Source organism: Zalophus californianus, chromosome 5 (genome assembly GCF_009762305.2).
Source record: "Zalophus californianus isolate mZalCal1 chromosome 5, mZalCal1.pri.v2, whole genome shotgun sequence".
NCBI classification, from domain to species: domain Eukaryota; kingdom Metazoa; phylum Chordata; class Mammalia; order Carnivora; family Otariidae; genus Zalophus; species Zalophus californianus.
In genome coordinates, this window is record NC_045599.1 from 17,742,116 (window position 1) to 17,765,872 (window position 23,757).

The window sequence follows — 23,757 nt, forward strand, 5'->3', positions numbered from 1 at the left end:
GGCGAGTCTGATGGTTCTTGGGTGTGGATTGGGCATGGGAATTTTTAGAAGGTCCCTGGATGATTCTGATGAGCAGTAGAAATACAGCACTGCCCTAAAAATGTCCCCAAGATGGTTGTGGAGATCATTAAGGTGGGTTACTTGCCCCGATACATCTTAATAGGATACATCATTGGTTCTTGGGAGTGATTAAATATACAGATTTTCAGGCTCTCTGCCCAGAGATTCTCATGTAACTGGGGGCTAAAGCTCTGGTATGGTTTAAAAGCTCTCTAGCTGATTTTATTTTGTAGCCCAGCATGCAAATTATGGAGTAGGTGACTTACCCTGTTTTGAAAAAGACACCCTACAGAGTGCATACTTAGCATGAAGGAGAAACGTCAGTTTTGTTTTAAAGCTTTAAAGGACCAGTTCACATTCTGATTCAGCAGAAGTGCATCTAGGATCTAGACCCTGAACCATGAACCACTCTTGAGTCTTTGGACTCATAAATCAAATGAACTGAAGATTTTCTTTTTGTCTTTCCAAAGATTTTTTTTTTATTATTATTTTTAAGCAATCTCTACACCCAACATGGGGCTCAAACCCCGAGATCAAGAGTCACATGCTCCATTGACCGAGCCAGCCATGTGTCCCTTAAACTTTTCTGACCTCAGTGGGTTTGAGGAACTTCTAAAGAGGGTCATTACTAAGCTTTGGAGCCAGTCAGACCTGGTTCCACATTCTGGGTTTGTTACCCACTAGTGAGGGGACTTGCACAAGTCATAAACCTCCCTGAGTCTCATTTCCCTAAAATGCTTACCTCATTTTTCTCTCAAGCCTCCCTTGTTCCAGGCACATGGTAGGAAGTCACCACATGTGCAGCTCTTGTTATTTCTAGTACTTGTAATTAAGTTTTTGCCAGTACGGATTAATATATCATGATGTATTTTACCTTCCTTTAATAAGAAAATTTTTCTTTCTTTCTCACTTTTGAGTGATTGCACATTTAATTCACTGCTTTAAATGAATTCTTTGAAAAAAGTAATATCAAAAGATCCTTGCAGTGGTTTCACATTAGAGAATGACATTGAAGTGTCCCAATCACCTCATCTGTAAGAACACATGAAGAACGTTGATTATGTGGTGAAGCAACTAATTGTTGAAAACTGCTATTTCTCAATCGCAGAACCCCTAGGGGACATTCCAGCCACTCTTTTTTGCTTTAGATGCTTAACAGTGTTCTCAGGTAAAACTTTAAATTCGTTTTCTACATTCTTCAAATATAAAGTTTTTTTGGAGGGACCAGACAATCAAACTTCTGTTTGTAAGTGTTTTGAGTATATGGCACTAGCTTGGTAGTGGGGGTGAGGCCAGTCCCTACCCAGATTCATTCTTGGTGCTTTGCTCTGAGCAGGAAATAGAACTTTTTTTTTTTTTTAAGATTTTACTTATTCATGAGAGAGAGACAAAGAGAGCGCGTGTGCACGAGGGAGGGGCAGAGAGAGAGGGAGAAGCAGACTCCCCGCTGAGCAGGGATTCCCCGGTAGGGCTCGATCCCAGGACCCTGAGATCATGACCTGAGCCGAAGGCAGACGCTTAACCGACTGAGCCACCCAGGTGTCCCCAGGAAGTAGAACTTTTGACTTCCGACTTGTCAGCGTTCGGCTTGAGCCAGGTTCAGGTGAGGCCAGTTTTAACGAATGACGTTTTGACGTAGAGTTTTGTTTTTGAAGCTGTGTTTTGCAATCAGGATTTGCTCCTTGAGTGAGCTCTGGGTCTAGGAAAGTTCTGGGGAGCTCATCTTTCTGTGGCCCAGAGGATTTAGCTGGCAGTTGAGTTCCGAGTCGATGTGATCTGCTGGGAACACATTTGCGTCCTGAGGGCCGTGTGTGTGGTCTGCAGAGGGGACTGCCCAGGAGAGCCAGGCAGAAATGCCAGACAGGAGCTCTAAGAGGTGGCGGTGGGTGAGGGCTGGGGAGAGGCAGAGAGGAGTGTGGGACACAATTTTATCAGCCCCAATAATTTACTTACATTCCTTTATTCAGCCAGTGGTTCTTGAAGGCCTGCAGTCTACCAGGCACTGTGCTGGGCCCTGGGGATGCCATCATTTTCCTCATTTTCTCTCCAAGAGCCTCAAGACATCCTGAAACTCTCTTTCAAAGGGATTCTCCCTGTTTATGAACACAGGATTCCCTAGAGCCATAGTAAACGAACCCTGTATTGCTCCACGGAGAGCTGAACATAAAAATACAGTTGTGTTAACAAGCTTTAGTAGGAACAAACTGTTAACCTTCGTTTCCTTACTTTCAAAATGGGTTAACCGTAGTACCTAACCCCGTGGTCTTTGCCGAGGACCCAGCCCACAGGGTCATTGCCAGGATGAAATGGAACAGTGCGTGTGAGATGCCTCCCAAGGAATCTGCCTCAGACGACAGCTTTTCCCGGCAGGCCAGACACTAACACAGTCTGGAAACCCATGTGAAAGACAGGAGGGTGTCTGGGAGAGGGGTCTCTGGACAGCTTTCCCCGCTGTCTAACACACTGGGGAAGCAGGGGTGGAACAATAAGGAGAGGTTGTTCAAGTGGAGAGGAGAGTATCAGCATGGTTTAGTCCATCTGCTGTTGAGCCATATAACATCAGAGAGCCAGCTCTGGTGAACCAGGCAGGAGCTGAGGTTTTGTTTGTTTTGTAAACTTGGCCTCTTTGGGAAGATGTTCTCTGGGAGGGGAAGTAGCATGGTGGTTGAAAAGTGCACTTTGGAGTTGATGACACCTGATCACTCCCTAACCGTGTGTTTAATGGTCACTGGTTGCTTAAAAGCTCCGAGCCTCACACCTTAAAGGGAGATAATAGCATCTGCTTCGTAACCAATAGGGATTGTTGAAGCAAATAAAAGAATATATGTAAAGCCCTTAACACATAGAGTTAGTTCTGTAGTACTTAGTGTTGACATTTGTTTCTAAAAACTGAAATCTTTATGTTGGATTTCTATAGAGAGTTGCCCCAGTGAGGATTGTGTGGGATTTCTGACTTGAGTACCCTTGAAACCATAAATTCATCTCCTGCTCCTTCACTTTTCCGCCAAAACAAAACAGAAACACCAAAAATAATGCCCGCCCAGTAAAAATTTGATAGAAATTTCAGTATGGCAAGGGTTTTGTGGTTCATGAAGTTGAGTCAGAGTTTGGCCCGTGTTGATTTTATCCATAAACTGTCTAGAACTGTTTCTTGTGTCCAGTACACACACCCTATCAAAACTAATTAATGATAGAGTTGTAACAGATGAAAAATACAGTGACATGGAAAGAGACTACCTAGAACACCAGAGAGCTCACGTATTAAAACTTCATTTTTATGGGGGAAAAGTACGTACCACTTTTGGATTGCTCAGGCAAAGCTGCACTTCTAAAGAAGTCTTCTTTGTATTTTTGCCATCCCTTGCCGGAGGCTTATGCAATCCAGGGGGAGCACCGCAGAGCAGAACCTGCCAGTGCTTGACCTGGCTTCTCTCCTTGGCTCATCTTCTCATGCTTCATTCTCCTCATTCATGAGATGGGGGAAAGGGGGCAGTGATAGCACAGAGAGGTGTGAGGATAAAAAAAGTAATGCGGATAGTAAATGACAAGCTCCTCGCACAGGGCAAGGCACGGACTGGAAGGTAGTTGTTGTTACTATCCAGGGCCTGGAACACGGGGAGAACGGTGGGTTCTCTTTACTGCCAGCCGGGCATGAGATTGCTCGTTTAAGTTTTCTGGTGTCAGCTCTGTCTTTGGCCTAGGCATCTCTGCTCTGCTCCCTGGCGCCTGTTCCGGGGCCTGCAGTCTCATGGGTTTACGCTGCGTAGGGGGGAGCTGTTGAACCTGCCCGGTGGATTGCCTCTGGTGGACTCTGGGCTTTGGAGACTATAACGCAGCCTGCTGCAATTCTGGTGCTGTGCACAGTTACTCTGGACTGGCAGAGCCAGCAGCCCCATAGACTGGGACTCCAGTAGGACCATCTGGGGACTGAGGGCTCTGGTGTTGCTGGTGTCCGAGTGGTTCTGAGGGGAGGGCCATGCCAGTGCTTGATGGAAGGTGTTCCCAGGCAGGCCAGGAACAGATTCGAAATGTGCCCCCGGTTCACTGGGAGTTAACTTAGGCAATCAGAGAGAGTTTTCCAGTATTGTCATTAAGCTCTAGAGAGGACCTTAAAACAGAAACTCAGTCCTAAGGGTGATCCATGGTACAGTGGGTTTTGGAAATTTGAGAAAGTGTTCTGCAACCTTAAATGTCCAGTAGTGTATAGAGTTAAAATATAGGAAACATTTTCACATAAAAAAATGGATATAGAACCAAAATGCTGAGAACTGGCTCACTAAATAATAATGGCCAAAAAGGATTTTGTGTGGAAATGGACTGTAGCACTTCTCTTGTTTGATTTGCCCATTTTTGCTTCCTTTGGCTGCCCTGGGTCTGTTCAAAAGCACCTCCTTGTATGACGGAGCCCTGTGGGACTATGAACTTGCCTCCCGAACTTTGTGTGTACCATTTTGTATTCAGGTCGTTATAAACAGTTCCACTGGTTTTCTTCAGGTGATATACAGACTTATTAAACGAGTGTGGGTGGACACTGGGTTCTTAAGTTGACTACAGCACTGTCATGGTCATTGTCTTCTTCTTCCTCTTTTCTCTTCCTCTTCTTTTTTTTAAGTAGACTCCATGCCCAGTGTGGAGCCCAGCGCAGGGCTTGAACTCATGACCCTGAGATCAATACCTGAGCTGAGATCAGGAGAGTCAGACACTTAACCAACTGAGCCACCCAGGCACCCCTGAAAGTGTATATTTATTTTACAGGTTTTTTGTTCTGTTTTGGTTTGGTGTGGGTTTTTGTTGTTGTTGTTGTTTTTTGGTTTAGAGGTTTTGTTTTGTTTTTTTTTGAAGCAACGTTTGCTTTATGTTACAGATACATTCATTTTTGTTGTCCATTGATAACAGCATCAGGTTATAAAAATGAAGAAATATCAGTCTTTGAAAGCACCATAACATATTTTGAACTGATCGTTTCCTTAATTGATACATTCGTGACATTGTATGATAGTGAATTTTAAGGGAGAGTTCCGTAGGAGACGGATGGGGAATTGTGAATGATCAGTGCCCTGTAACCTCTATGCTTTTAGTCTCAACATACAGTGGAAGCAAAGCCTTTATCTATTATAAAGAAGGATAATTAACAATGCAACTTAGTAGATCAAATATCTGAATGCCTACTTGGTGCCAGCCACCTATATACTGACAACTGTAAGGCCTGATTCCAGCCCTTCAAAGACTTTGCAGTTAAGCACTTGCACCCAATGACAGTGTTTATGAGGCAGTAATGAATGCTTTTTGGTAACAAATTCGAAACAGTAAATTGCATTGAATGGAGATTTTGCAAATGAGATCAGAGGAGTAAACTACCTTCGAGAAATCATGCTTGAGCTGCATTTTGAAGGCTAAATAGGATTTAGATAAGCAACTGGAAAGGATAGGGCTTATGTGACAGAACACGGCCCCCCTCCACCTGCCCAGTGGGATAATGTAAATGAACATTATATGTTGGGGGTTGGGAAGGGAGCAGTGTCCTGTGTGCAGAAGGCGGTTGTGGGTAGAGACTGAACGTCTTGTGGACACACGGGGCAAAGCCACATGCGGAGGTCCCCGTGGGTGATTGCTTTTGTTCTCTCTGCTCCTGGAGGATAGGCATCGACCAGTGTGGAAGGTGTCAGAATCCTTTCCACTTTTGATAAGGAGTGGGAAGAGGAGGGCACATTCTAGTCGGAGAAATGTCTGCATTGCTTTGAAGGGAGAGGTGCGGGGGAGAGAATGTCCTTCCCTGGCATCAGGTGAGGGTGGGATCGGAAACTCTGAAATCTTTTCCCTTTGTGCAGAAATAAACAGGGCTGCATCACATGTTTCTGAACAGCCAAGCCAAATGGAAGTGAGGCAGTCAGGCTGATTACACTTAGCTTGCTGTTCAGACTGTTCCCAAAGGGGGTTAGTTGGTGTCCCCTCTGGGACTGTTGCTGTGGCCTAGGCCAGGCTGGGGGGAGGGGCAGATGACCCGGATGGAGGTTCGGACGGGCCAGTGGCACAGGGTGGTCATGAAGGATTCTGAAGAGAATGCCAGTGGGCTTCGGAAGCTCTCTCGAATTGGCAGCTAAAAGAAAAAGATAAATAAAAAATAAAATTTAGTGGCATCTGTCTCATCTCTCCTTCCCTCTTCACTTTCCCCCTGACACAGCTGAACTGCACCCCTCCTCCTTCAGTTCCTGGAGGTTCAGGGAGATTATGTTTAGTGAGGGCCAGAAGCCTCTCCCCCTGCCCCCACCCCTGACGTTGATTAGCTTGTGTTTTCCCTTCCAGAACCAGTTCTGGTTTCTCTTACTTCCTCCAGGCAGTGCTGCAATTTTCACTTTTGCCCAAGACCTTTCTTCTTACTTCCTTGTCTTCAAGCCATAAACCAATGAGCCGTGATTCTCCTCGAGAGCCCCCTGGCCATGCTTGAGGCTCCTCTGGGAGTCCGGCTCTTCCTAGATGGGAAGGGCAGGGGGGAGGGAGAGCACACAGCAGAAGCGTGGCCGAGCGGGGAGGGTCCGTGTCCAGCAGAGCTGCAGTGAGCCACGTCTGCCTTGAGCAAGAATTCCCAGATAATGAGAGAACATCCTCCTTTGGACCAGGGATGGGAGAATGGGGTGGGGAAATTGGTGTCTCTTCCAAGAGCCTGGGTGGTATTCAGTGCATGGAAGCACAGGGTAGGTGAGACCACTGTGTGGTCAGGGGGTTCTCGAGAGGGCAGAGCATTGGAACGAGCTGGAGAAGGAACCTGTGGGGGTGATGGGGGACCTTGGAGGAGCAGCAGGAAGGGAGTCAGGGTCAGGTAAAGCCTTTTTCTCACAAGAATGCAGACGGTGAGTGTTTCAAGGTCATGAAGAAGAGGCAGGAGTGTGAGAAAGGAGAAAGGAAAGGGAGTGAGTGGGAACGAGGCTGAGGAGGAGGAGGCCAACGGCAGTTCTTGGAATCGCTTTTCCTGTCCTGGTGCAGATTTGTGTTGAGGATTCAGCCCATGTCAAGTTTGGGTTTCAGGGATGAGTTTAGAGCACCATTGTCCAGTAGAAATACAATGTGAGCCACACAAGGATTTTATATTTTCTGGTAGACATATTTTTTTTAAAGATTTTATTTATTTATTTGAGAGAGAGAGAGAACTCGAGAGAGAGAGAGAGAGAGAGAGAGAGAGAGAGAGAGCACGAGCAGGGGGAGGGGCAGAGGGAGAAGCGGACTCCCGGCCGAGCAGGGAGCCCGATGCAGGACTCCATCCCAGGACCCTGGGATCATGATCTGAGCCAAAGGCAGATGCTTAACTGACTGAGCCACCCAGGCGCCCTCTGGTAGACATATTTTAAAAGGTAAAAAGAAACAGGTGAAATGAACTGTAGTGATATATTTCATTTAGCCCAACAAATCCAAAGTATTATTTCTACATGTCAGCAGCATAAAAATTACTGATGAGACATTTTACATTATTTTTTTGTAGTAATTCCTTAAATGTGGCGTGTTTTTTACACTTACCAGAACACCTCTCTCGGGACCAGGCACATTTCAGATGCCCAAGGGCAACATGTGGCCAGTGCCACCATATTGGTCAAGATGGATTTAGGGACAAGGAGGGGTCCAGCTCTCAGCAAAGCCTATAGTGAAGCTGGAATAAAGCTGTCTAGTTGGGGGAGCTGAAATCTCAAGTGTTACCTTCTTTAGCTACTGGTGAGAATTTTTTTTTTTTTTTTTAAGATTTTATTTTGAAGTAATCTCCACACCCAACGCAGGGCTCAAACTTAAAACCCTGAGATCGAGTTGCCTGTTTTATCAGCTGAGCCAGCAGGACACCCCGCTGTTGGTGAGCATTTGTTCTCACTGTATTGTGCCTGTGGTTGAGCTGTACTCAAGTAGGTGGGGAAGCAGTATTGAAGGGGGCTCCAGCCACTCTTGGGGCTCAATTCCCAGCACCAGCTGTGAGTTACTGAGCACATTCAGTACCTTTCTGTGCTTCCGTTTCCTGGTCTCTAAAATGGATAGTAATAACAAACTTTATTGTTGGAAATTCCATACCTACATCAGGGTTGTTACAAGAATTAAATGTGGAGGCAGTTAAGACTTAACAAATAAATTTAAAAAGAAAATGCTTAGATTAATTTATTTGAGTCCACGTTCATCATCATTGTAGATTAAAAAAAACTTTTCTAGGGACTGTAGTGTTATTTGAGGTTGGATTTTATTATTTTTAAATTTAGTTAGCCATTTACTTTTTTATTTGACACTTTTTTTTTTTTTTTTAAGATTCCATTCACTTATTTGACAGAGAGAGTAAGAGAGAGGGTGCAGGGGGAAAGGGAGAAGCAGGCTCCCGGCTGAGCAGGGAGCCCAGTGTTGTGGGAACTCGATCCCAGGACTCTGGGATCATGACGTGAGCTGAAGGCAGACGCTTAACCGACTGAGCCACCCAGGCGCCCCTGAGGTTGGATTTTAAACAAAAAACTGCCTCCTTTAATCTTGCACTTTACTTCAGAAAAATATGAAGACATGAACTTTCACATCTAGTAAATTAAAATTTATGGAGCAACAACCAACATGTTATTCTTAGGAGCTGCCTTAGGGTGGCTGACCCACTCTTTAAAGTCTCACAAATGGAGTAACACTCTTGAATCCGAGACTCTGGGATTTTGGAGAAGCACAGCACGGACACAAGGCATCTTGGTTCTCAAGGCATTCCAGGTTGGAAAAACGTTTTCATTAAGAATACCTGATTGAGGGCGCCTGGGTGGCTCAGTTGGTTAAGCGACTGCCTTCGGCTCAGGTCATGATCCTGGAGTCCCGGGATCGAGTCCCACATCGGACTCCCTGCTCAGCGGGGAGTCTGCTTCTCCCTCTGACCCTGCTCTCTCTCTCTCTCTCAAGTAAATAAATAAAATCTTTAAAAAAAAAAAAAAAAGAATACCTGATTGAAGAGGCTGGTAGAATGGAGTTGCGGAAGAAGGGGAGGGGAGCAGGGGAATTACTGTAGAAACCTACAGAGCTCCTGCCCACGTGTCCTTTATCTGTCAGTCAATGTCCCGTTTTTTAGATGAGCTTCTACAATAACCACAGAGCTGGAGCACATCCCTACGTGAGGAGGCAGGAACCTGCCTGCCTCCTTGTGTCCAACTCAAGCCTTCCAGCTGAGCCCAAAGTTGACTTTTGCCTGTAAAAAAAGTGGAAAACTGGCCTGATAAAAATGTTTAGTCTGCAGGGCCTCGTTTTATTTATCATATCAGGAAAGAACAATGTTTTGTTGTGTTGTGGTCAACATAGAAGCCAACCTTGCTTGTTCACAAAAGCTCAACTCCTGGAGATAAGGGGGGCAAATAATAGAGTACAATGGAAAGAGTAGAGTGTAATTATTTGTAGCTTGTCAAGTGAAGCCCTTTCAAGGCCCAAGTGATTCAAATCTGGGAACTCTGCTCAGTTCTGTAAACGAACTGCAGCCGGCATCAGAGAAATCTCCCCTGGCCCGCAGACAGCCCTGAAATTGCATCAGTTTGTCATGTACTGAGCATGCCAGCCTCACACAATATCATTTGGTTGCAAATGGGCCTGCCCCCAAAGCCCCAAAACACATTCTCTGGTATCTGACTCTTGGCCTGTGATTTGTCATGTCCCGGCTGCTATCAGTGTCCAGTAATTTTAATAGATTCTGATGGTTTCCTTGTAGAAACACAGGATGCATCTGGTTTGGGCCTGGGACGTGGGAGAGACTCCACTGGCTGAAGACAACAGGGGTGTGTGCAGAAAAACCGGAGATTCATTTTATTTCATTAAAAAACTGGTTTTAGGCTTTAGGGTGGTGTGTTTGGAATCTTAAAAAAAAGTGAATTCCCCGCACAGTTGAATAGCTCCAAAAACACACTGCGTGTTTTTATCTGTAAAGTGGTTACCTCCTTAGGAACGGATTGCTGCATCAGTCTCAGTGTTTAGAAGTCACAGCGGTTAAGTGTGGAATGTGTCGCACATAATGGTTTGTTGAGCCCCTTGCTCCTCAAAATGGGGTCCAAGGCTGAGCAAGCAGTGTTGGGAACTTGTCGGAACGCAGGCTCGCAGGCCCTAGGCCAGACCTACCCGAATCAGCGTTCTCACAAGATCCCTGGGGCATGTGTGTTAAACAAAGTTTGAGAAGATGAGAAACTCAGGCTTGGAACACAGGCTTTGGAGTCTGAGGGATCTGTGGTTAAAAAGCCCATCTTTCTGACTTCGTTATGTTTGACTTTGGGGCACTTCTGTCAATTGTTGGTTCTCATCTCAGTGGGGATTGCCTAACTACATCATATGGTTCTTCTGATGATTAAACTGTGAATACAGAGAGATGGAAAGATCTCTTCCTATACCTCTACCTAGTTTTTAAAAAATATTTTATTTATTTATTTGAGTGAGAGAGAGAGCACAAGCAGAGGGGAGGGGCAGAGGCAGAGGGAGAAGCAGACTCCCCGCCGAGCAAGGAGCCTGATGTGGGACTCGGTCCCAGGACCCTGGGATCATGACCTGGGCCAAAGGCAGAAGCTTAACCGACTGAGCCACCCAGGTGCCCCTCTCACGATAAATCTCTTAATCTCTGTCTGCAAATGTAAAATTTTCAGCTCACCAACTTTTAAAATTAGGAATGACAACATAAAAATTCCGTTTGTTGAGTCACTCAAAAATAGAGTTTATTTCCATATCTGGAGCAGTTAAGAAATTGGAAGTGGGAGAATATCTATGGAGAAACGGGGGTGGGCCAGGAACTGGGAAAAGCAGGGCTGAGAGACAGAGGGCTGGAGAATAGGAATGGATGTTGCAGATCAAGGGCAAAGGGGAGAGGACAGGAGAAATGGGAGTACAGAGCCTGGGAGTGTACAGGCTGAAAGGAGAACTCAACTCAGTTACTAGGTTTGTTCCGTAAGAATCAATTAGCTCATCAGTGTTTCAAAGGTAGGAGGTAACTCTTCTTCAACACAGGTTCCTCATCTTGAAATTGCATGGGAAATTTTTCTTTTTTTTAATTTTTAATTTTTTTGAAGATATTTATTTATTTATTCATTCATTCATTCATTCATTCATTCAAAAAAGACAGGCAGAGGCAGAGGGAGAAGCAGGCTCCCCATGGAGCAGGGAGTCCCATGCGGGGCTCGATCCCAGGACTCTTGAGATCATGACCTGAGCCGAAGGCAGATGCTTAACCGACTGAGCCACCCAGGCGCCCAGCATGGAAAATCTTGCATAAATATATGTTTCCACGGAGATCCCACATTATCAGATCTGTAACCCCAAAAGGTTTGAGAGTTAGTCCAAATCACCTTCCTGTCAAAGATGAAACTGTTCTCTAAGTTGTATTTCTGTATATTTAAGGGTCTCCTTATTTGATAAGCACTGTTATTATGTAGTACCGTCTTTATTTGCTCATTGGTTAGTATCTGGTTAAATCTCCTGATGTGTCTTAAAATGAACAAGTGGCATATTTTCCTGAGTATCATATTTTTTCTTTTCAGATTTTAAGCTAACATGATTAATTGGTTGCTTTAGTGATGGTTAGCTTCTGCCATTACTCTGTGAACTTCTGTTAATGTTTATGCATTGCATTAAAGTGTTAATGCATCCAGTAAGCTTTCAGAACTGTCAGAAATGTATTACTCAGTAATGTCATATCATTGATTCTTATGTTGGAACTTTGCTTGGACGGATTGATAAATATTTTCTGTGGTCATGTCATTGGTTCTGGAGAAGAAGCAAATTTAGTGTCAGAGTGTTAATGAACGCTACTTGATTTATTCAGCTGAATACATAAATGTCCGTTTTAACTTACGAAATTAGAGTTTGGATGTGTTAGATAGGAAACACATTTTCTAACTTTTCCTTGGGTTCCTACAGGAATAAGTTGGTGTGGAATGAATTATGGATTGTCTCTCTACTTATTATTGCTGTATTGAATTACCCTCAGTTGTTTCTTTATCTGACAAAACATGTCAGACAGTTCCTTTCTCTCAGTCAGGTGTGTATTCAGTAATTACAGCCCCAACGGCTCTTGACTCACCTTAAATAATAGAGGATAAGCAACAGAGACTGACTGGGAAGAGTGTCAGGTGAGGATTAAAAAGAAGATTCTGACCGAAGGGTGGAGAGGAGGTCTGAAGTTGAAGAGCAGGTGTCAAGGAGTTGGGGAGCCAAGAGCATCTCCCTGCTGAGAGGTCTGTGTTCGAGTGGAAGGTTTGAATGCAGAGCTAAGGATCTATCCCCAGCTTCTCAGAAAAATGCATCCACTACAGAGAGCAAGATACTTTTGTTCCAACACTTCTGCTACCGACCATGGTAGCAGGTGGACACCACACATCTTACAACTCCATTGGCCATTTCAGAAGCATTTTGACATTTTGCAAGCTATAGATTTTAGAATATTTAATATTTTTTAAAGATTTTTTATTTATCAGAGAGAGAGAGAGAGCACAAGCAGGAGGGAGCAGTAGGCAGAGGGAGAAGCAGGCTTCCCGCTGAGCAAGGAGCCCCATGCAGGACTCGATCCCTGGACCCCAGGATCATGACCTGAGCCGAAGGCAGGTGCTTAACCGACTGAGCCACCTAGGTGTCCCAGAATACTTAATATTAACAATTTAATATTATCCTTTGTCTTACATATTTCCAATAACATCTAAAATTTCCTATTATTGGGGCACCTTGTTGGCTCAGTTGGTTGATTTCAGCCCAAGTCATGATCTGGGGGTCCTGGGATCGAGCCTACCTTGGGCTCCTCACTCAGCCTGAAGATTCTGTTTCCCTTTGCCCCTAGCCCCACTCATGCTTTTTCTCTCTCTAAAAGAAAGAAATCTTTAAAAGACAAATACCTTGTTTTTCTCCTGAGCAAGGCGAGAACTTTAGCATACCTTAACACCTCTACCCCCGCCCCATCCCATTTCCCTTTATATTGGGGGGGGGAATCTAGAATTTTTGTTCCAGTTTTTTTTTTTTTTGAGATTTTTATTTATTTATTTGAGAGAGAGGAGAGAGAGAGAAGAGAAAGCACAAGCAGGGGGGAGGGGCAGAAGGAGAAGCAGGCTCCCCACTGAGCAGGGAGCCTGATGAAGGACTCGATCCCAGGACCCCCAGATCATGACCTGGGCCAAAGGCAGATGCTTAACCAACTGAGCCACCCAGGCGCCAGTCTGTTCCCATTTTTAAACAAAATTATTTTAACAAACATTTTATCGATATCTGTATTCACTCTTCTCTTGCATCGTAGTTTTTCCCTCTGAGTTTACATTTTATTTGCTGTGAAGTGTAGTTCATTTAATTTTCTTTCTGGATGGTACACATTAATAAAACTAAAATAATAAAAAGAGGTCTTAATTTTCCTCATACTCTTGGGTAACAGGTTAGCTCCATTCACAAGTCTGAGGTGACTGTCCTATTTTATCTGCACCTTGGATATATTTCTTGGTTATCTTTTGCATCTTTTGTTGCTGATAATGTCTGCAGTCAGCCTAATTGTCATTTAGCTATAAATCTGATTTTCTCTCTAATGGCTTGTGAGACTTATTCCTTATCTTTGCCGCTCAATGTTTTCACTATAGTATGTCCAAAACAGAATTTTTTTTCAGAATTTATTTTTATATATTCTTCTTACACTGCACTTTTTTCATTCTGAGCATTCATGTCTTCACTGAATTCTGGAAAATTTTTTGCACTGGGAACAACTGTTAGATGTCTACAGGGGCTTTTTAGTCTCTCCTTCACACCCTTCTGTTACTCTTTCATACTTTTATGTCATTATCTTTCTGGCTGTGTTCGGATTTCTCTTCCATGTCACCCATTCTCTTTTCATTTTTGCCTAATGTGTTGTTAAGCTGATGCCCTGAGTTCTTAATTTCAGTGACTATGTTTTTCATATCTGAAATTCATATTTGGTCCTTTTACCTGCTCACCTCTATATGTTTGATTTGATGGGCTTTTGTTTTTTAATTCCATTGTGCTTTTGTGTTATAATTTTTTATCTTTTCTAATGGATGTTGATTCTCCCTTTCTTCATTTATCCCATTGAGCATATTAAGTGTTCTTTAAATTTTTTGGGTTGTTCTTTTATTTGCATGCCAATGAAGACATGAATGCTTCAGTTGTCTGGGGCCTGACATCCTGAGTTCAAAACCTGGTACTGGTGATTACTCTTGTATTATCTTAGGGGTATTATTTAACATTTCTGCATCTCAATTCCTCATCTGTCAAATGAGGATACTGTTAGTATCCATGTAAAATGGTCCTCTTGAGGGGAGTATCTGGCACATAGTGAGCGCTCAATAAATGTTCTCATATATTGGGAATATTGGAGATCCAGAGAAAGCCAACAGGATTTTTCCTGGTGGTTTGCTTGACTGCATCAGCTACCTTCTGGTGCCTGGGATATGTAGCTTTGTTTATGCTGTAGCTCTGGGTGACAGTAATAATCTTCAGTTTCAAGCAGCGAGTGATCCTTGTTCCCCAACCCTGTTTTCTCATTATGGGCTTTTGATCCCCGTTACACCACAGGAAATGAACCTCAGCCCCGTATGTCTGCCTCTGCCCTTGGCATTCAGCAGGTCGTAGATATGAGGAGACCAGACAGGAAATATTTTTAACTGTATTCTGAGATAATTTCAAGTGTACGAAAAAGTTGCAGAATAATACAAAGAATTCTCATTTCTGTGTGACCAGATTCATCAATTTTTTTTTTAAGATTTTATTTATTTGATAGAGAGAGGCACAGCGAGAGAGGGAACACAAGCAGGGGGAGGGGGAGAGGGAGAAGGAGGGGAGTGGCAGAGGGAGAGGGAGAAGCAGGCTCCCTACAGAGCAGGGAGCCCCACGAGGGGCTTGATCCCAGGACGCTGGGATCATGACCTGAGCTGAAGGCAGATGCTTAACGACTGAGCCACCCAGGGGCCCCCAGATTCATCAGTTTTTAACATTCTACTGCTTTTGCATTTTCCTTCTTCTCTCTGCCCTCTGGCATATATGTATGTAATTTATTTCCTGAGCCATCTGAGGGTAGGTTGTGTACATTATACTTCTTTAACCCTCATTATTTCGGTTAGTGTATAAGACAAGAATCTTCTCTTCCCTACAGTAAAATTGTCAAAACAGGAAATTTAACATTTTGTGGTTTATATCCCAGATTCATCAGTTGTCCCAAATAATATTCTTTATGGCATTTTTTTCCCTCCGGGTATAGGATCCAGGTGCACATTGTATGTAGTTTGTTAGGTCGTTTAGTCCCCTTTGATCTGAGCTGTCATTCTTTCTTTGTCTTACAATGACATAATGATTTTTGTAAAAAGACAGGGCAGTTTTTTCAGACTCTGCTTCAATTTGGCTTTTTCCTATGGCTCCTGGTAGGTAGACTCAGGTAATGGGTTTGGGGCTGGAAAGCTCCATCAGGGTTACTGTGTCCTTCCTAGGGGATCTCATCCAGGGGCACATAGTATCTGTTTGCCTCTAATTGGTGATGCTAATTTTGACCCCTTGGTTAGGTTTTGGTGGTTTTCATTGTTGTATAGTTACTATTTTTTCCTTTTGTAATTGGTAAGTTACATTTGGAGAGACACTGTAAGATGATGTAAATACTCTCTCATTGAATGTTTCCTCCCTGATTCAACATCCATTGACGATTCTTGCTAAGTTTTTACTGTGATGCTGGCCAAGTGGATTTTCGAACTCCATCACACCTTCTCTGTTAAGGAAGTTTCACTTCACAGAGGTTTGGTTTTTTGGTTTTTTGGGTTTTTTTTCCAGAGAGGATATTAAAAGCCTGAGTTCACAGCCCTGTCTTGACCATTGAGCCCCCAGTGTGATCCTTTCTTTGACTATAGTTGCTTATTTTTAAGGAAATGAGCCTTAAATAAGCAGTGAGTTTAATCCTCTTCCTTTTTGTACATATTCAGAAACATTAATTATTAGTTAAAACCTTTATTCCTTCAATAACTTTCTGTAAAAATTAGAAAATAAAACTTAAATAATACAGAAGTTTGTGAAATAAAAACTAAAACTCTCTTTTCTTCCCTTTCTCTTACTTCTTGGGGGTAATAGTTTGGTATATGCCCTTCCAGATAAAAGTGTAGTCATGACATAATTACTATCCTGCAAATTGTTGTTGTTGCTTCTAATTTTTAAAAACATTTATTTATTTATTCGAGACAGAGAGAGCATGAGTGAGAGAGTGTGAGAGCACAAGCAGGGGGCAGCTGCAGAGAGAGAGGGAGAAGCAGACTCCCCACCGAGCAGGGAGCCCAATAGGGGCTCAATCCCAGGACCCTGAGAGCATGACCTGAGCTGAAGGCAGTCGCTTAACCAACTGAGCCACCCAGGCGCCCCCGCAAATAGTTTTTTTAAATGGAGAATTCATTTATCACATATCTTGACTTTAGGGAACTTTGCCCAATAACTTTTTACCTAAAGATATATTTTTCTGGTTAAAATTGTTCTAGAGTGTTGACTTTAAAGTGCTTATTTTATTTATTCTAATATTAACATTTAAAAAAAATACTGATTGGTAGGTAACTTCAAAAACTCTCTAAGACTGGGTGCCTGGATGGCTCAGTCAGTTAAGTGGCTGCCTTTTGTTCAGGTCATGATCTCAGCATCCTAGGATCCAGCCCTGAGTTGAGCTCCCTGCTCAGTCAGGGAGCCTGCTTGTGCTATTTCCCTCTCTCTCTTCTCTCTCAAGTAAATGAAAAAAAAAAAATCTTAAAAAACAAAACAAAACAACTGTCTAAGGCAAAACGTTAAATAAAAAAAAGCTGTTACCAAATGCTGTGTACCGTATGAGACTAGTTGTGGGGAAAATTACTGAATCAGCTTTATTTCTGTAGGTGCACACACACCAAGTTGACAGTCTTGGTTGCCTCTAGGGAACATACAATTTTAGGGGAGGGAAAATATAGGCATTTTAACTTAGTTTTGTTTGCAGTTTTTTAGTGATAATTTATCTATATTAAAAAAATACAGGGGTGCGTGGGTGGCATAGTTGATTAAGCATCTGACTCTTGGTTTCAGCTCAGGTCATGATCTCTGGGTGGTGAAATTGAGCCCCACATTGGGCTCCACGCTCAGCGCAGAGTCTGCTTGAGATTCTCTCCTTCTCCATCTGCCCCGCCGCCTGTTCATGCACGCACACTTTCTCTCTCCCTTACTCTCTCTAAAATAAATAAATCTTTAAAAAAAATACAGTCCATTTTTTGAAACTATAAGTTTTGCATTATTATCTGAAATTTTCAGCTGTCTCCTCCCACCCTTATTGGTATTCCAGCAATAATGTATCTCCCAAAAAAATGCCTCTCATTATTCTGGACGAGTATTACTCTGTCTTCAATTTTATCACATTACATTGGCTCTGAATCATCTGTGTATAAACTGATTTTTTTTTTCAAACTCTTGTCGTTTCATTCAGCAATGTTATTCTCTGAGTAGCCTTTTTGGGCCAGCCAGGAAAATTGTTTCTTTGTAGAAGTGTGTTTTGAGTGTTACATATTGACTTCAGAGCAAACATATAAGAACAAAGTATGTGTGCAAGTTGGAGACTGTCAAGTGACCAAAACTGCACTTCTGTCAGTGAAATAGGAATGCTAAGCGTAGGAACAGAAGTGTGTTGTGAGGTCAGGGGTCTAAGTCTGTGTATCACAGTTAGGTAGTTCTTATAGCAGACTTCTTTTTGTTTTTTCCCCCAGTGATTAATTTTGAAAAAATTTAGATCTACAGGAATATTGAAAGCAGAATACAAGGGGTACGTATATTCACTCAGATTCACCACTTGTCACGTTTTGTCACTTTTGCTTTATATTTTCTCTGTGCCTCTGTCTTTGTCTCTTTTTCTACACACACTCTTTATTTTTCTTGGATGAATCCTTTGAGAGTACTTTCACCCCTATATTACAACATTTCACTCCTTTGACTTATTGGTTAACCAGAGTAATGATCATTGCCTGAATAAGCTACTACTGTTAATAGTTGTAAAATGATGGTTTTCTAATTTTATCATTTTTTCCACATCTTTTATTTGGCATTCTTTTGTCAGGAGGAGCTTCTTCCCTTTCTGCTTCCTCCTTTGTATCTCAAAAAAAAAAAAAAAAAAAGACTCATGGCTTTTTTTTTAAATTAAAAGTGTTTTCTGGTATTGTCATTCTTTTTAATGCTCAAATGGTCACACATTTGTCCCATGGAATCTCCTTCAGTTTGACTCTTGTGTCGTTTTGACATGACCCTGTTCGTCTTTGATCAACATTTCTTTCTGTCCAATGAGATATGGAGGTTCGCTACCTACTTTCCCAATTCTGGACTTTTCCAAGGACCCTGCTCCTTTTTAGTGGGGAATGGTATTTAGAAACCAAGATCTGGATGCTAAGTGTGCTGTGGTTTATCGTTGCTGCTAGATCCTTCCAGTAGATAGAACTGGGAAATAGCTATATTAAAGTGTGAGCATATACACATTTTAAATTAGGACTGCATTTTATGTATGTTTCTTCTTCATACATAAAAGTTTTGGCTTCTTAAGACCAACATTTTTCTAACAGTAAACTTAATAAAATGTGAAATTTTTATGCAAGTCTTTCTATCTTAGAATATTTCCCGTTGTGTTTGTGTAGGTACTATTTTTATTAGGTATTTATTATACCTCCTGTGTTTCTCTTTTGTACATGCTCACACACTTATCCATAAATATCTCCATCTCTTGTTATATCTCCATTCCCTCTTTTCCCTTCCATAACAGCTAGTAGCATACTATGTATAATCTTTCTTCCATGATTATTTTTTTAGTCAATATATCCTAGAAAACGCTCCATCTGAGTTTGTAAGAAACCTTATTTATAATGGCTGCACGGTACTTCCTTGTGTGGGTGTACCACATTTGATCCAGCCAGTCTCCAATGGTTGTGGATTTGGGCTGTGTTCAGTGTTTTGCTCTTACAGAAAATGCTTCCACAAGCAAATGTTTTGTGAGGAACTGCTGTGGACAAGGCATTGTCTTAGTACTGCTTGGTGACATTAGTGAAGAATAAGGTGCATTTTCTACCCTTGAAGTGCTTACAGTCTTAGTGGAGGGAAGTTGTCTTAAGTGGGCTAGGAGAGGAGTGGGCCTTATTTAATAGTTTAATATAATTCAAATGTTCTCAGTAATTTGGAGTCTCTGCACATGCTCATAGAAGCAGGATGAAACAGATACATGGAAGTACATCTTATGCTGGAATTTGGCTTCCAAGTAAAAATAAAAAGAAGCCTTTTTAAAGTAGGCTCCATGCCCAGCATGGAGCCCAACATGGGGCTTGAACTCATGACCCTGAGATCAAGACCTGAGCTGAGATCAAGAGATTGAATGCTTAACAGACTGAGCCACCCAGGTGCTCCTTATAAAGAAGCCTTTTAAGTTAGGGTAAATAGTCTTCAATAAATCCGTGTTGGGGCGCCTGGGTGGCTCAGTCGTTAAGAGTCTGCCTTCGGCTCAGGTCATGGTCCCAGGGTCCTGGAATCGAGCTCCACATCGGGCTCCCTGCTCTGCGGGGAGCCTGCTTCTCCCTCTCCCACTCCCCCTGCTTGTGTTCCCTCTCTCGCTGTGTCTCTCTCTGTCAAATAAATAAAATAAAATAAAAAATAAATCCGTGTTTAATAAGCTAATTTAAGCTCCAAATGCTAGGTTTCATTAAGTCATTTCATTTTAATAGCACTTGCTAAAGGTAAATAGTGTTAGGGAACCTTTTCTCTTACTGGTATTATCCAGCTAAAATACTGTCTGTTTTATCGATTTTATCTTTTTTTTTTTTTTAACTTTATATCTAACTTTCACTTCTTCACAGTAAAAACAAATATCGTTCCACAACCCATTCATGGTTCTGGGGCACCTAGTTACCCTGGTTTTCAGATGGTTTGTTTGATTTTGTTTTAGAGTCCCCACGTTTATTGCGTACTCCATCAGAATTCCTTTTTCGTTCCATGCATTTATTGTTTGGTATTTCAGAATATTTAATATAGGTGTAGAAACCTGTAAGGAATATGTTGGCATTGTTACATTCATTGCAAATTATGTGTAGTGTGTTATTCATATATGATAATTACCATTTTGGTTTTTGGTTTGTGGTTATACCTGAACTATATATCTGGGTTCAGGAACTTAGAAGTTGAGCACGCAGACCCGCGTGGACTTGATGACAGTTTTCTAGCTGACTTGAGCAGTATTTAGCCTCTCTCTTTTTGAGTTCCCCTGTCTTATTGTGTAGGTTTGGAACTGCCACCTTGACATTCATTCTGCAGTGGTCAGCCCCCCAAAACCTATATGTAGTCATTTTCAGAGGAAGTTTCTGATAAATATGTACTATATCTGAAGGACAGTTTTGTAAATTTTAAAAATTTGTTTCAAGGATAGCTTACATTTTATTCTAATTAAGCCCCCAAGTCATTCCACAAACTTTCCAAACCCCACATTATAAAAAAGCTAAGAGTTTATGCAGTTTTTAATAATTGTGCAGAAATGGTCATCTTTTGTTTCATCACATATTAATATGTTTTTCCTTTACTGCTTTCTCATAATTCTTTTCGTAATAGTGTCTTGCCTTTTTGGTGCTTAAGTTTTTAAATGGTTTGTGTAATTGTAAGTCTAGCATACTACTTTGCTTTCCAATACATCTCATTTCAAAATATTGCAAACCCTGCTGATTGGTTTTCAGCTTTTAGAATCATTGTATGGATGAAAGAAAACTTGCTGGTGATGTCAAAATATAAATGTTAAGAATTTTTGAGAATACGAAAGAGTAGCTGTGGATGACAGAAAGAGGTAAGGAGAAGTTCAGGGAAAAGTTTGATAGTACTAATGAGTACTGACAGAGTTATTTAAAGTTGCAAAAGTAACCATCAGAACAACTAAAAATAAAATAACTCTCAGATACTGGGGAGGAATAAGCAAAGTGGGGAGTAATGTACTAAATCCTCATCTTTCATATAGAGGTCATTAGATACTTTTTAAGGTTGACAAATCAAAAAGTAGAAGAATATGCCTATTGGTCCATCTCCAGAGGTAACTACCAGATCTAAAAGTAGAAACATTTAAAAGTTGCCTCCTGGCTGGAGCAGGGAGCTGTTGCTTTTCCTTAGAGTGACTGGTCTACATGTTTGGTGTGTTACTATGTATACCAATTACTTTACTTAAGGTTTAAAAAAATAGGTATTTGTAATAGAAAGGCTCTAAGAAATCTACAGAGGAGAAAATAACCTAGAGGATAGGTTTAGCTACTAACTTAATCGTGATTAACTTATTCCATTTTCATTAATGTTAAGTAAAACATGTTTTCATTTTAACATGATGTCATCTCTAACTAATGGAATATTTTGCACGCAGGCTTAAAGGCCAAGTAATGTGCTGGTGGAGAGTTCAATGCCATTGAGATTTATTTAGGAGTTAGCACTGCTGAGGTGGTTCTCAAGCATCTCATATCCAACATCTTGGGCCAAGGGTGCAGGCACCTTTGGATCCTGGTAATGTGACACCAAGCCCCACCTGCGCTGTGTGGGCTTAAATGCCCTCAGCGGGGGCATCGCCTGTCACTCTGGTAGAGGAGACTTCTGCAGAGTGTGTCTCATGAGCACCCCCAGGCCCTCCCTTTCCGGGTTAGTGTGCTGGCTTCATCCTTGCCACCCTCCCCGTGCCTCTCCAGCCGGCCAAGGAAAATCTCCCCTTCTTATTTCAGCTGAGGTGGGGCTGTTTTCAAAATAAATTTCCCTGAGAAACAAAGGGAAAGGACAAATACACAAGCAAAACATGCAGCAGGATAGAAATGGGTGAGGTTATGAAACACAGTTCTTTGTTTTTAATCTTAGGGTAATGAGGTTACATATCTTTGTCCTTTCCCCTCTCCGTACCCATGACAGACATGGCTAATTGATCCCAGCACTCATTTCTGTTGACTCAGCCTGGGAAACCTTAGCAGTACTGTGGACTGATCCTAGTCAGTCAGATTTGGCATGTGGGATATGTATCTTATTCTTAAGACTGTTACATTCTCTCAGCAAGTTGTGTGGAACTTACCATGCACAGATTCATGGTATTCTGTCTGGGTCCACTGGGTCTACTCTCATACCTTGGTGCCTCCAAGACAACCACCAGTCCGGCACCAAGGTTTCTCCTGTCCTGTCCCAAACCCTTCTCTTTCTGTTTTAAAGTTAGACCACCTATAGTTTACCAGATAATTGATGGGCACGCTACTAACTTGTCCATATTTTTTCCACCTGCTTCATCTTGAGCTTATTTCTTTCCTTATGACCAACAATTGCGCTTACATAGTCAGGAAAAAAAAAAGTCTTGTAAGTCTGGTCTTGTTTCTGTGATAGACCACAGCTTATTTATGAAAGGACACAGTTTATTTATAATGGGTCCACCTTGTTTATACAGCAACTAATGCCTCCCAGCTACGATTTTCTTGGTTTACATGATTCTTAAAAATTATCATGTTATGTGATTGCTCTCAACCAAACATACTGACTTTAGTGAGGTCTGAGGTTTAACTCCAACCACCAAAAATAAATGCTTATGGCTTTTGGAAAATGTGGACTGAATGCTGAAGGAAAGCCTCCCAAGGACTGTGTGTGTCCTTCTCATGGTGCAACCTGAAATTGAACACCAGAAATGTGGGCTTTCCTGTAGCTTATTTCCATCTTAGTTCGATACAGTGTTGCAGAATAGTGTACTTAAGTCAATGTCATTTAACAGGAGACCCCTGAACATACATATCTCAGGGACCTCTGCCTGTATGTGAGTTTTCAGATCTTGTCTGCATTGCCTCATCAGTATGCCAGTAGGTGTCACTGTGTTCATTAAATGGAAATCAAAGATGTCATCGGTGCATTTCCAAAACTACGTATCATTACAGGTCTTTCAGAAAGGGAGAACACAAAGCAAGAATATTTTCTCCCTTCCTGTTTTTATGTTTAAAAATTGCCTTCTTAGGCTATTTTAAGAAAACATGACCGCATTCTTTCTTTGGCCCATCCTGCTACCTTGCTACCTTGCATGAGCTCTTGCATATGTGTAAAAATACCTGTTTGGGATGAATTCATAAGACTCAGATGACAGTATATAGCCATATTAACGGAAAGAGTGAATTGTTTTGCACATGTGTATGTCATTCGTAGAGCTTTATTGCTAGAAACTTTTTTGGCCAGGGAGGGGCAGGATTTCTTCTCCAAATATTTAGGTATAACCATTTAAGTTTTCCTGGAAATAGCTGTAGTGATAAATCTTTGTACATGCAAGTACATCCATGTTTGACACCTGAAGATTTTCTTATCAAGTCTTTTTAATACTCTGCAGATTTATTGGGGTTCTCTTCAGATCTCTAAATTTTTCCATAACAGAAAAAACTGTTGCCCCACGATGTCATATAAATTAATGGGACTTAATTAAGTATTTGAGGCTCTCTCATTCTTCTGCTCATCCCTTCAAAAGGAAAGTATTTAACTTTGTGTTTTCTGTTGTTTGGGGGGAAAAAAAGAAAGGTGCTCGTTATTCATTTACAAGTCTTTGATGTTAAGATCAGCAGTATCATAGAATGCATTCTTCATTTCAGTCCTACAGATCGAGACTGTACAAATGTTCTGGAAAGCTCGCATGTGTGCGCACGTGTATATGTGGGGGTGCATGGATGTGAGTACATATGTGTGTGCATGTATTGTGGTCTCTTGTCAGAAATACTTCAG

General features: G+C 42.0%; 1 protein-coding gene across 8 annotated transcripts in view; it reads left to right on the top strand.

The window, feature by feature from the left end:
* The window catches only part of SNX24 (sorting nexin 24), a 154,928-nt gene that overhangs the window by 17,875 nt on the left and 113,296 nt on the right, over positions 1 to 23,757 (top strand). Inside the window, exon 1 of one of the 8 annotated variants that reach the window (XM_027606586.2) lies at positions 1,561 to 1,663. The exons of the other annotated variants lie outside the window; for them this stretch is intronic. The gene's annotated coding sequence lies outside the window, so the exon portion shown is untranslated. Of the gene's footprint in view, positions 1 to 1,560; positions 1,664 to 23,757 lie in introns of those variants that run through there. 8 annotated transcript variants of the gene reach the window in all.